This window comes from Suricata suricatta, chromosome 7, assembly GCF_006229205.1.
Source record: "Suricata suricatta isolate VVHF042 chromosome 7, meerkat_22Aug2017_6uvM2_HiC, whole genome shotgun sequence".
Lineage (NCBI taxonomy): Eukaryota > Metazoa > Chordata > Mammalia > Carnivora > Herpestidae > Suricata > Suricata suricatta.
The window spans coordinates 120,416,141-120,428,045 of record NC_043706.1 but is presented as its reverse complement, the minus strand read 5'-3'; positions in this window follow the sequence as shown (position 1 = coordinate 120,428,045).

Here is an 11,905-nt window from a genome sequence, read left to right as displayed (position 1 = left end):
TCAAGTATCAGTTCTAGCAGTTTCTTGGTGGAGTCTTTTGAGTTTTCCATGTAGAGTATCATGTCATCTGTGAAAAGTGAAAGTTTTCTTCTTCTTTGCCAATTTCGATGCTTTTTATTTCATTTTGTTGTCTGGTTGCGGATGCTAGGACTTCCAGCACTATGTTATACAGCCGTGGTGAGAGTGGACACCCTTGTCGTGTTCCTGATCTCATGGGGACAGCTCTCAGTTCTTCCCCATTTAGCTGTGGGCTTTTCATATGTGACTTTTATGATGTTAAGTTATGTTCCTTCTATTTATTGAAATGATGATGTATTTTGTCAAATACTTTTTCTGCATCTATTGATAGGATCATATGGTTCTTAGCCTTCCTTCGATTAATGTGATGTATCGCATTGATTGTTTTGTGAATATTGAACCAGCCCTGCAGCCCAGGAATGAATCTCACTTGATCATGACGAATAATTCTTTTAATATGCTGTGGAATTCGATTTGTTAGTATCTTGTTGAAAAGTTTTGCTTCCCTGTTCATCAGAGATATTGGCCTGTAATTCTCCTTTTTAATGCAGTCTTTGTCTGGTTTGGGAATCAAGGTAATGCTGGCTTCATAGAATGAGTCTGGAAGCTTTCCTTCTGTTTTTATTTTTTAGAACAGCTTGAGAAGAATGGGTATTAACTCTGCTTACTGTCTGGTAGAATTCCCCTGGGAAGCCATCTGGGCCAGAACTCTTATTTTTTGGGAGATTTTTGATAACCAATTCAGTTTCTTTGCTGGTTATGGGTCTGTTCAAATGTTCTATATCTTCTCATTTGAGTTTTGGTAATATGCAGGTGTCAAAGACTTTGTTCATTTCTTCAAGGTTATCTAGTTTGTTGACATTTATTTTTCCTAGTATTCTCTAATAATCATTTGTATTTCCGTGGTGTTGGTTGTGATCTCTCTTTCATTCATGATTTTATCAATTTGGGTCCTCTTTCTTGTCTTTTTGAGAAGTCTGGCTAGGGTTTCATCAATTTTGTTCATTCTTTCAAAAAACCAGCTCTTAGATTCATTGATCTGTTCTACTGTTTTTTGGTTTTTGGGTTGTTTTTTTTTTTTTTTTGCCTTTTTTGCCTTATTTCTGCTCTAATCTTTATCATTTCTCTGCTTCTGCTGACTTTAAGGTTTCTTTGCTGCCCTGTTTCTAGTTTCTTTAGGCATAAGGTAAGGGTATGTATTGGATCTTTCTTGCTTCTTGAGATAGGCCTGGATCGCAAGGTATTTTCCACTTAGGGCTGCCTTTGCTGCATCCCAAAGGGTTTGGATTGTCATGTGTTCATTTTTTTTATGTGTGATAGACTTATTTTTTTTAGATTTTTATTTTTTTATAGTTTATTGTCAAACTGGTTTCCATATAACACGCAGAGCTCTTCCCCACAAGTGCCCTTAAAAAACAGTTGAGCAGATCAATGAAACCAAGAGTTGGTTCTTTGAAAAAATAAAATTGATAAACCTCTAGCCAGCTCCTTAGAAAGAAAAGAGAGAGCACCCAGATAGACGAAATCATGAATGGATCTATTACAACCAATCCCTTAGAAATACAAGCAATCACTAGAGATTACTATGAAACATTATATGCCAACAAACTGGACAACCATGTGTTCATTTTCATTTGCTTCCATATGTTTTTTAATTTCTTCTTTAATTGCCCAGTTGACTCACATTCTTTAGTAGAAACTCCATGCATTGGAGGCTTTCCAAATTGTTGTTCTATATATTATATATATAAAAAGAATTGACCAAAAGTCAAATCAGAAAATGCAAAACCACAGGAGAGTTTTCTGTTGGTGACTTGGAACCTGTGGCTGGGCTGGGCTGGAGGAGAGGCCATCTGGTTTGATCAGTGGTGTCAGTCTCACTCCAGTAGGGAAGCAGTTACCAGGCCCAGAGGGGTGGAGTGCTGTAAGTGAGTCCACCCCCCACTGGGGGCCGCTGTCTTGTTCCCTGAAGTCCCGCTGTGTTGGTGACCAGGAAAAAAATGGCTACACCCCGTCTCTCCTCCCCAGACCAGGTGTTCCAAACCACACTGTTCAGGCAGCCCTCACAGAGCAACTTGGGTGGGCTGATTTGTCCTGCTCCACAGTCTCCAGTGCCTCCTAGGTGTTCAGCTGGGATTCAAAGCTCAATGTCTTAGGGGCGCCTGGGTGGCTCAGCTGGTTAAATGTTCAACTTCAGCTCACGTCATGATCTCACAGCTCATGGGTTTGAGCCTTGAGCTGGGCTCTGTGCTGACAGCTCAAAGACTGGAGGATGCTTCAGATTCTGTGTCTCCATCTCTCTCTGCCCCTCTCCCCTCAAATAAATAAACATTTTTTTTAAATTTAAATTAAAAAACCCAATGTCTTAGAGGATCCACACCGACCCAGTTCTGGGGTAGTGCCAGTCTGCCCAGCCAACAAAGGGCTTCTGGCCAGCACCTGCAAGGTCTTTTATCCTTGGAAGGGTAATATACCCTCTTCCCACAGCACTCAGGGAGGGGACTGCTGTCTCCCAGTGCACTCCTGAGATGGCTGCCAAGCCCTGGGCTGGCTCCCCCCTACCCCACCCCAGACTCACACACATAGTGGCGGATCTGGTCTAGAGAAAGTCACACATCCCTGAAAACTCTGATCTTCACTTCTAAGACTTTTTGCAAGATAGAAACTGGCTCTCTCCATATTTTTCATCCCCCTGGTCCATGGTCCAGAGAGATTTTTCTCTTGTTCAAATACAATTGCACACTTCCACAGCCTCTCTTTCTCTTCCTTTTGTCTCTCCACTGAAGAGGCTTCCCTCCTCTGAGCCTATGCCACCCATTTTATCTCTCCCAATTGGGAAACATGCACTTCTGTCCCCTCAAGCTTCTCTGTATACCCGTACACTCATGCAGATGTTCTGTCACTCTGTAGCTTGGATTCCTGGAACTCCAAATGCTCTGACCTCAGTACTGCTGTGTTTGAGGGAGAAGGTTAATTCTGGTTCCCCTACTTCTTTGCCATCTTGACTCTCCCCCAACTTATTCTGTCTTAAAGATCCGTCTTTGTTTAAGGATCAAAACACTGTGATTGAATCAAGTAGAAAGGATGTGCATTTAGAAATGAGCATTAATTGCATCAGCTATGGCTGACATCATTATAACATGGTCCCTGTAAAGACACATTCCTCAGTGTTATCAGCAGGCACTCACTCTCCTCTTCTCCATTCTCCCCGTGACCTGCCTCCGGAACCCTCCTTTCTCAGCCCCATTTGTTTAATTTCTGGTCAGACCTTCCCTGTTGCAGTGTTTATAGTCTACTTTATTATAGACAACCACCAATGCCTTACTGTCTGTTTCCACGACTTCTTTTGAAGACTCTTCTAGTCAATGTAAAACTCAAATTTTAATACCCAGTATGAGGTTTCTTTGTTTCATTTTTCTAGAACACTGTCATCCAATCTATTTGCCGAGTACAAAATCAAACTTAAAGAGAAGCCACAGCAAAGACTACCAGGTTGCAACGCAGTCAACTCAACTCAGAATAGTACAGTGGAGAACATTTGGGGGAGGCTACCCAAATGTGCATCACCGTGAGTGCAGATTACAGTCATTGTTTGAATATATAATAAGAGTTAACATTCCGTAGGGCTTACCATGTGTTAATCGATTAGAACAGAACAACCACCTCCATCAATCACGCAGAATTGAAACTCTAAGAACGACCTCCAATGTCAACCTTAAATGTCTTATTACTCACATCACAATTCTTCCTTCATTAAAAACACCGTGGCACTGGCATCAACCCTCACTTCAAGAAACTAACCGATCCAAAGACTGTCCCCACTTGTGATATCCCACAACCAGTGAACAATAGAACTGAATAGTCACTTCTGCTAATGAGGTACCACTTCAGAACTGAAATGTTCTCCCTTATTTCCATGATTTTACAGTTCACTCATTTATATTATAACTGGTTTCTTTATTTAAAGAGGAGGCATTCCACAGTTTGGAGGACTTACCAAGATTCAGCTCTGACTTGCTTGCCACAGACCAGGATGAGTGAACCAGACAACTTCTGTTTACATTCCTCAGGGTCTGTTTGTCTCTTTTGCTTGAGGTTCCTGGGATCCGCTGGAGGGATGAATCATGTGTTGGGTCCAAACTATTGCTTAATTATTGCTTCCAAAAATAACAGAAAACTTTCTATTTTTTCCTAAGAAAATAATATTTCATTCATTTATACCTTGAACTTTCTGATCAGATCTGCACTACAAAATTTCTTGGTGATATTGTGTTGTGTTCTCTATCTTATGTCAGCTTTATCTTGTTATGTCTCTTCATAAACATTATGTGTTGATTAGAGGAAAACAACATAGAATGATCAACAGATCGAATACCACAAAGTCTAAGTCCATGAAAAAAATCTGCCACCATGGTCTTCTGCTTTTGGCCAAGATGCAGTAAGAAATAACAGATTTATTCTCTTGCCTAAACAACCAAAACAAATGGATGAAATATATGAAAAAATAGATTTCAAGATATAGGGCATCAGCTGAAAAACACTGATAACAAAAATGAGAATGAAATAAGGTGAATCCTATGATTGACTCAGCTTATGGCCTTAAAGAATGTCCAGGCCACACCATTCAGAAAAGGAACTCAGGAACTCAATGCAAACTTTCTCCATTGAGGAGATAAAGCTCAGAATCACAGGAAAACAAGGTGGCAGCATACTGTTTACAGGGCAGAGTTCTAGAGATTACTGCTGGGAGAGAATCACCCAAAAGGACTAGAACTAACAATGCTTGATGCTCACCCAGGGCTGGGAACAGTGCCTGTTCCCACTAACCAGACTGAAAAACCTCATAATTCACAACCCATTTGGTAAAGCATCTTGCTTCAATAGTGTGGATTATTTAACCCTAGACTAAACACCGCACTAGGAGTGCTGAGCACATCTTAAAAGCAAGGCATGAAAGAATAAAACATTTTCCAAGTAACTTAACTGCATCCCAGAACAATGCTCAAGAATATTTTTACTAATATAAAAATATCCAACACTGAACAAGGAAAAAAATCTGTAATGTCCAGGATCTGATAAAAGATTATGAGGCATCCCAAAAGCAAAATACAACCCTTAATGAGAAGCAAAGTCAATCAGTTGAAAACAGCCATGATATTAAACTTAGCAGACAAGGACATCAGAACAGTTATAAGGGTTTTCCATAGGATCAAAAGTTAAGTACAGAGACGGGTGACATAAGAAAGACATAAATCAAAATTCTAGTGATAATGACTTTATAGTGATGATATAAAAAATACAGTGAATGGAATTAAGAGTAAATTAGAAAAAAGAGAATAGATAAGATGCTTCACACCAATGTGAATATAATAACACTGTTGAACTGCACACTTAAAAATAGTTAAGACAGTAAATTTTATGTGATTTTTTTTGCCAAAATAAAAATTATTTTAAAGAGTTGTTTAGAAACTTAAGAAGAAAATATAATGTATGAAGATATAGTAATTGAAACTATCCAAAATGAAGCAGAGAAGGAGAAAAAAATTAAAATAAAAGTATCAGTGAGGGGTGCTTGGGTGGTTCCGTTGGTTGAGTATCTCCTTCATGATTTGGACTTGGGTCATGATACCGGGGTTCATGGACTGAGCCCCATGTCAAGTTCCATGCTCAGTGTGACACCTGCTTGGGATTCTCTCTCTCTGCCTCTAAATTTAAAAAAATGAGCTGTGTACAATGTGAAGGTGACATATCTATCTATATGTAGTAGAAGTTTCTGAAAGAGAGGTTGACAGAAAGAAATTTGAAGAAATAATGGCCAGTAATTTTCCAAAGTAAATGAAAACTGTGTCTGTATATCCAAGCTCAATGAATCTAAGGCACAAGATACAGGAAGAAAGAATACACCAAGGCACATCATAATTGAATTTTTCTAAACCAGTGATATAGAGAGAAAATTGTAAAAGCAATAAAAAAACAGAGAAAAGCACATTAAGTGCAGAGAAACAGATAGGTATGACAGCCAATTTCTAGTAAGAAATGATGCAAATGAGATGATGAAGCAACATCTTTAATCTATTGACAGAAACAAATGAACAAACCAGAAAACCTGTCAACCTAGAATTCTATACAAGTCAAATATCTTTTAAGAACTAAAGTGAGAGGCACCTGGGTGGCTCAGTCAATTGAGGGCCCGACTTCGCCTCAGGTCATGATCTCACGTTTACAAGTTTGAGTCCCGCATCAGGTTCTGTGCTGACAGCTCAGAGCCTGGAACCTGCTTCAGAGTCTCCCTCTCTCTCTCTCTCTGCCCTTCCTCCATTCATGCTTCTTTTCTCTTTCTCTCTCTCATAAATTAACATTTAATAAATTATAATAAAGAACTAATGTGAAATAAAGGCTTCGGATGTACAAAAGCTGAAAAAATTCATCAGCAATAGACTTGTTATATAAGAAATGCTAAAAAAAAATTAGAAATGTTAAAAGAGGTTTTTAGGCAAATATATGAGGACAAAAGGGCAAAAGGGAGAATTGGAACAAGTAGAGAACAAATGGCAGCTAGATCAATAATCACACTAAATGTTGATTGTCAAACCATCCCAGTTGAAAGGTAGAGATGTCAAATAAGAGTTTTTTAATGTAAGATCTGAGTATTTGCTACATATAAACACTCCATAGAAAAGGATAGAAAAAGGGGCACATGGGTGGTTCAGTTAGTTAGGCACTGACTCTTGATTTTGGCTCAGGTCCTAATCTCACAGTTCATGGATTGGAGCCCTGCATCAGACTCTACACTGACTGCAGAGCCTGCTTGGGATTCTCTGTCTCCCTCTCTCTCTGCCCCTCCCTTGCTCATTCTCTATCTCCCACTCAAAATAAATTAATATTAGAAAAAAGAAAAGGATATAAAAAGATGTATCATGCTAACCTTAATTAAAAGAAAGTTGGAGAGATTTTATTAGTATTGGGCACAATAGATTTCAAAGCAGAGTATTATCAGTATTTTTTAAAGGTTATTTCATAATGATAAAGGAGTTAATCTATCAAGAAGGCATTAAAAAATCTAAATGTTTATATAAGCAATAACAAAATACATGAAGCAAAAACTGACAGAATTATAGAAGTGGACCAATACACAATAGTTGCTTCCAATATTCTTCTCTCAATAGTTGATAGAAAAAAATGGAAAATCTGTAAAGTCATAGACAAATTAACAACATAATCAATAGATTTAGTTGGTGTTTATAGAACATCCCAACTAACAAAAGCAGAACATGCCTTCTTTCTAAGTGCACATGAAAAGTTTACCAAGATAGACCATATTTTGGGCTCTGAAAAAGTGTCTCAATAAATTGAAAAGATTTAAGTTACATGAAGGATGATCTCTGACCACAATATAATTATTAGAAGTTAGTGACGGAAATATTTCTATAAAATCTCAAATATTTTGACGCTAAATGACACACTTCTAAGTAACACATGAAACAAATAACAAACCAATAAGGAAATTAAGCAGTATTTAAAACTGAGTAAAAATAAAAAGAAACTATTTCCAAATTTGTAGGACATGTTTAAAACAGTATTTAGGGGAAATTTATAGCATTAGAAAGTGAAATCCAAGTAACAAAGGGAGAAACAATAAATCAGATCAGAAAGCAATGAAATAGAAACACAAACCCAGTAGAGAAAATCAATGAAACAAAAAGCTAGTTCTTTGAGAAGATCAATAAAACTAGTGAATCTCTAGCCAGACTGACTAGTCAAGAAAATAATGAAAGAAGTCACAAATACCAATATCCACAATGAAAGGTAAGAATAGGCTAGAATCCACGGGTATGGAAAGAATAATAAAGTAATATTATGAAAAACTTTATGCCAATAAATTTGACAACTTAGATGAAATGGAAAAATTCCTTGAAATACACAAACTTCAAAAGAAATAGGTAACCTGAATAGCCTTAAGTCTTTCAAAGAAATTGAATTTGAAGCTAAAAATTTTCCTAGAGAGAAAACTTCAGGCCCAGATATTTTTACTGGTAAAATTTAGCAAACATCTGAGAAAGAAACAGTATGAATCACACCCAAAATATTGCAGAAGGTTAATGAGGAAGGAATACTTCCCAACTCACTCAAATAAAGCAAGCGTTATACTAACTAACACAAGACAAAGACTACAAGAAAAGAACACTAAAGAACAATACCTCTCATGACATAGATGTAAAGTTACTAAATAGGGATTTTAGCAGTTGCAATTCAAAACTATATTTAAAGGCCATCATGACCAAGGGGGAGGGAGCTATCCCACAAATGTAACAATGATTTGTCATTCAAAAATCAATTAATGTAATTCACCATACCAACAGAACAAAAAGGGAAAAAAAGCATGATAATCTAAATAAATGCATTTAACAATCCTGCTCCCATTCCTGATAAAAGTTCACAGTAAGGGGACTTTCTCAAACTAATCAAGGAAAAAAGGACATCTTGAAAAGCCTACAGCTAACTTCTTTCTTAATAATGAAAAACAAATGTTTTTTTCCCCTAAGATCAGAAATGGGACAAGTGTGCACCTTCACCTAATTTAACCATCATTCCAGCCAAAGACAAAAAGAAACAATAAATAAACAAAAGATATCCAAATTGAAGAGGGTAGATATTGCATTATCTTGATTGTGGATTTGTTCACTGATTTGTATACATGTCAAAACTCACAAATGTCATACTTTAATTATGTGCATTTTATTATATGTCAGTTATACGTCAATAAAGCTGTTAATAAAAATCTTACAAGCTGATGTTTCCCATTGGATGAAATTTATTTTGAGTCACCATCCAAAGACTTTATGAGGTTTCTTTTTCTTCTTTTCTGTGTTTACAACCCTGGGAGTTAATCTGGCAAATAAATCTCCACAAATTCTATCTACTGAAGACCACAGATTAACAAATCTGTTGCCCAAGATGGGCACCTGCTGGCTTAATTAGGGCATGCTATTTGAGCTACACAATCAACACGCTGACCTGCCCATGATGCTTTTCCAGAGACAGCCTCCATTCAAGTCTGTACTTTCGCCAAGCCACTACGGCGTCTTATATGTAGTATCATCATTACCCAAATTCTTATGCTCATCTCACCAAATGGCACTATTTCATCGATGACAATGTGGGATCACAGTGATTGCTTTGGGTGAACTCTGGATACCTCCCCAAATTGTCCATCTTAGAGTCATCTTAAAGCAAAGGGGCAGTCAATTCCTTGTTAAATGTACTGTCTTTTTCCCCCATTGTTATAGAGAAGCTTCTAAACAAAATTCCAGTCCTCTAATAACTTTAATTACAAGGAAAGTGCCAAAAGCCCATAGCTTATTAAAGACAGCCCTTTGATCCAGTGGCAAAGACCTACCTTGCCTCAAGGCCATAGCAGCCATTGCCAAATTTATGGTGGCTTCCGCTGGCACAGTTTCAGGCTCTTAGTTGGAGCTAACACTATATAATTCGGCACTTAAGTAAAAATACACGTTTCCAGCAAAGTGGCTTACATCCTAGAAGATAGATAGTCTTACTTACTCCTTGTTGGTTTGAAATCCTCTCTGGAGCTTTGTGGGAGAAATTTGGAACCAGCGCCTACACTCAGAAGGCAGAGAGAGACTGAAGAAGGAGACAACGTACTTCTTCAGGTTGGTAGGTGGCAGATCTAAAAAGAAAAAAAAAAGTACATACGAGGCTTATCTCAGGAGGCAAGATGGGTAGACCCCACGTCTGTCCACCAAACCTTAAAAATTTATGAAGAGGCCTTAACTGGGTTCAGTCACATATGCCCTGCAGATAATCTCAACACCACAACCTTGTCCCAAGGCTGTGTCCTCAGAGGACTTCTGGGAGCGAGAAAGGCAAGCAGGATCCACATTCCAGGAAGGGTCAGGGTGGAGGGGACCTGATTGCCCAGGTCTAGCTCAGGCGTCAACTGGTGGTCACTTCTTTTTAATGACCTCTCCCAACACTCCTTTATAAATTACTAGCCACTTCCTACTTTGCCAATTCCCTTTTCAGGAGAAGAAATGCACACAATGGGGGGGGGGGCTATATAATCTATGACACCTCCTTAAAATTAGGTATCACTTGGGCAAGATTGAAATTTAGGGGAAGAAGCCTAAGTTGAAGGAGTTTACTCTGAAATAAGATTTTTAAAGCCTGGATTCGAGTAGGTTATTCTGAATTGGCAAAATTAAATTTTTCATTAGCTGGTAGAAATGAACCTTTATGACACTTATAACATTTATTTGATCATTAAAAGATTTAAGCTGTATTTTATGCACAGTTAGGTCACAGACTGGTACACTTGTGTCCACTAAAATAGCCTCCTTTCCTGGTAGGAGGAACCAGGCTCCTAGATTGTCTCATTTGAACAGGAATGGAGTGAATCCTACAAGGTCCTGGATAAAGGTCTCAGGCTAGAATTTAAAATAATTCCACTGTAAGAATAAAAGAGGTTAATGACAAGTTGGTCGAAGGCTCTGGGACAGAAATCGGAATCTAACTCATGTTCTCCCTCTTACGGAAGAGATAGCCCAGGGTTTGAAATGCAATTCACCAGCTTGATGTCTGGGCATCATAGCCCTTTATGTAAAAAAGAAGATTACAGCTTGAAATATGAGATAGCATCTGTAAACACCTGACGTTAGCAAGCGTTTAACACATTTTATTTAAAATTATAACCATCTAGCAGAATGCCAGGTCACACGCAGAGAACCTGAGGGACTGACAAAAAAAAAAAAAAAAAAAAAGAGGCTTTCGTAAAACGATCAGTTTTCTGGTCACGAATAATTGCATTCAAATTGGTAGGAAAGAGGAGGCAGGATTTTTGAACTGGCTGTTCATGATCAGGTGGAAGTCAGAGGGAGTGGGAAGAATATTTATACTTGCTTTCTCAGCTCCTGTCTACCGTGTTATTCGCCACATAAATTTTGCAAGCGCTTTGCTCAGATGAGTTCTAAATGCCTGCGGAGCTACTGGCCCCACCTTTTGGAGACTATTACTTCACCTACTTCTGTTGGGAGACAAACTAATAGAACTTCCCATTAAAAGTATTTCTGGATACTAAATACACTCATTTTCTTCTGTAGTCTAATTCAGTCTCTTTCTATATGCACCAGTGGTCAATGATTTCAGTTTAATTTACTCTTGTGCTTTACCTTGATTCATTTACCATCCAGCTTCCCCTGACCCCCCTCAAAAACAAAAACAAAACAACCCTCCCCAAACCCTTTGTGAAAGTATGTTTCCAAATAACAGCCTTGTCCGTATGTTATAGCCTCTAAGATTATAAAATCAATACAAATATTTTTCTTTTGAGACAGATTTCATCATTGCAGCCATGAAAGAAACATAAGATGATCTTTAATGTTGATTTTTTTTTTTTAAGATGAAGATGCCTAGGGAAAGGTCTGTTTGTTGGAAGATGAGTCACATTTGGCAAAGGTTTAAATGCAACAGTGAATTTGATAAATCTGTCCAAGTTTTAAGAATATTCAGACACCTTTCTTCTCAAGAAAATCCCCATGGATCTCTACAATGGCTTCAAATGATTCAGACATAACTTCCTGCATATGCCACCGAAGGGATTTCTTTACTTTTAGTAAGATCATTAACTGGCTTGCCAAATTCTTCAGCATAACAAAATTATAGGCTGTTTCTCTCTTGGGCATGCTGAAAGGGTGAAAACTGCCTGGAGAAAATTGAAACCCTGATAATTGATTTTCTTGCTGTTTTCAAAAGACCCAAACCTTTCTATGATTAAATTGAAACTTTTCAGAAAGAACACAATCAAGACCATAGGGAACACCCTATATTCTTAGAACAGTTTCACAGCTCAAACCTATACAGGTCATTTTTT